Below are 2,449 nucleotides of genomic sequence, written 5' to 3'. Positions count from 1 at the left end.
TATAAAAGGTGTTTTGTACATTCCCATTGAGGATTAGAACTGAGAGATTGGAGAGGGAGTGGTTGTCTTGTGAGAAGGTAATTGGATTTTTTTCGTCTTGGATGGATTTTTGGTGTGTATTCATTCTGTTGTGCAGTTGTTGCTTGGTTTCTCCTACATATTTTCCATCATCACATTTGGGGTATTGCATAAGATATATGACATTTCTGGAAGTGCAGGTGTAAAATCCAGGAATGGTGATGGTTCTGTTGTGGGGTGTAGTTATTGTGGGGAATGGTGGAGATGTGTTGGCAGGTTCTACATTTTTTGTCCCGGCATGGTCTAGATCCATTCAGTGTGCTTTGGGCCATAGAAAGTTTGCTTCTGGTGGTGAGGTTGGTGATGCTAGGTGCTTGTTTAAAGGCTAATCTGGGTGGTTTTGGAAAGAGCTCTTTAAGCTGCAACCCATACTTCTTCTAGTGTGGGTTGCAATTCTTTGAGGATTTTCCATTTAGGTTCCAGGGAAGGATGGTATGTCATAAATAATGGTGTGCATTTTGTGGGGATTTTCTTTTTGTACTGCATCAATTCTTCACATGGTATCCAGGTTTCTCTTTCAAAAGTGTGATCTATCTCTGGAGGAGTGTCTTTGTTGGGTGAAAGCCCTTTTGAGAATTGTATGGTGACAATCGCGGGTACTGGTAACCTGCCTCCAGCTGACCACATGCATTCCTTCACACATTTCCCTCCTCCCCCATCACCATCGCTATCCATTGTCTTCACAACTTCTACTCATTTGCATTTTCCCAGACTTGCTTGTTATAAATTAGCTTCTTTTCTACCTTGGAGAACACAACACCAGCAGAGTCTATCTACATCTGACGAAGGGTGTTTGTTTCTGAAAGCTTGCAAAGACCTTTTTTCCAACTATTTAGTCAGTCTAATAAAAGATATAACATCTACCCAAAAAGCCTTGCCTACATTTTGAGTTGTTTGGATGTTTCAGGATTATCATTTAATAGTTGGGGGATCATATTCTGTTTCAAGCAAGTGATCTAAGCATGCTGCAAAAGAGAAGATGAAACTTTTTTTTATTTTCAACATAGGCTGTGAAAAGAAATCTTTTAATTAAAGTACTGTATATTGGATAGTCACAATTATTTGCTAAATATGTATTACTACAATTCAGACTCCAGACTGACTTAATCCCTTCAGTTAAATGGGGAAATTAAGGTACAAAATATTCAGTATAAAATTCATTAATTAATTTGCAAAATTACATTGTGTCCATGTTTTCGATAAAATAGAATTGTGTGAATTTGAATGGCTTTAAAAATGTTCTAGAACAGCACTATGATGTGGTAGTTTCTGATAATACCATTGGGGGAGAGGAGAAGGAGACATGAATGAAATCACTGTTGTATCTTAATTATGGTTCACCAGCAGTCTCTTCAAAGCATATTGCAAAATTAAATCCATGTATCAAATCCCATTGCCAACAATTGGTCTAAACAACAACCATCAGTTCTTCAGTCCACTGCAATTTCAGTGACTAACAAATCTCCCTTGATACAAAATGCTGGTTTCTGAACTAGCTGTTATGACTCAGGGAAAGAAACTTTAGAGTCATGGTAGATAGTTCTCTAAAAATATCAGCTTAATGTGCAGTGGCAACCAAAAAAAAATAGTTAAAATGTTGGGCATCATTAAGAAGGGAACTGAAAATAAAACAGAAAACATCATTGTATCATTATACAAATCTATGGTGCACTCAAGCCTTAATATTGTGTGCAGTTCTGGTCCCTGCATCTCAAAAAGATGTGGTAGAATTAGAGAAGGCACAGAGAAGAGCAACCAAGATGTTCAGGGGAATGGAGCAACTGCCATACCAGGAGAGACTAAAACGGCTAGGACTTTTCAGTTTGAAAAGAAGGCTGTAGGTGTCAGGGGATAAGACAGAAGTCTATAAAATCATGAAGGGTGTGGACAAAGTGAATAGGGAATTTATTCACCAAGTCCCAGAATACTAGAACTAAGAAGCACCCACTGACATTGGCAAGAGATAGTTTCAAACTAACAAGAGAAAGTACTTTTTATACAATGCATAGTTAATTTGCAAATCTCATTACCACAGGAGGTTGTAGAGGCAGATTAGTATAGCCACATATAAAATGGGACTAGACAGATTCATGAATGATAGATCTATTTATAACCATTAAAAAGAACAAGCACAGATGTACTCTTTGGCATCTCTAAGGCAATGATGGTAGATACCAGGGAGGATATGACAGAGGGTAGATTGCTTTAGATCAGGGGTGTCCAACCTTTTTGAATGTGGGGCCAGATCACAAACTTTTATAACCAGTGGGCTGGCAAGTCATATTCAAAGACATAGCAGGAAATGGTATCATACCAGGAAGTGATGTCACATGATCTTTGACACCAATGAAGTTGCAGGGGTTGACATGGT

The 2,449-nt window shown here is 38.2% G+C and overlaps 1 protein-coding gene across 1 annotated transcript in view; it reads left to right on the top strand.

Moving 5' to 3' along the window:
- Positions 1-2,449, top strand: part of LOC102369367 (maltase-glucoamylase, intestinal) — a 162,435-nt gene continuing 159,986 nt past the window's right edge. Inside the window, exon 1 of the mRNA XM_025198043.1 lies at positions 1-77. The gene's annotated coding sequence lies outside the window, so the exon portion shown is untranslated. The remainder of the gene's footprint in view (positions 78-2,449) is intronic.

This window comes from Alligator sinensis, unplaced genomic scaffold (genome assembly GCF_000455745.1).
Source record: "Alligator sinensis unplaced genomic scaffold, ASM45574v1 scaffold787_1, whole genome shotgun sequence".
NCBI lineage: Eukaryota > Metazoa > Chordata > Crocodylia > Alligatoridae > Alligator > Alligator sinensis.
The sequence above is the reverse complement of the archived record's forward strand: the minus strand, read 5'-3'. Positions and strand labels throughout refer to the sequence as shown.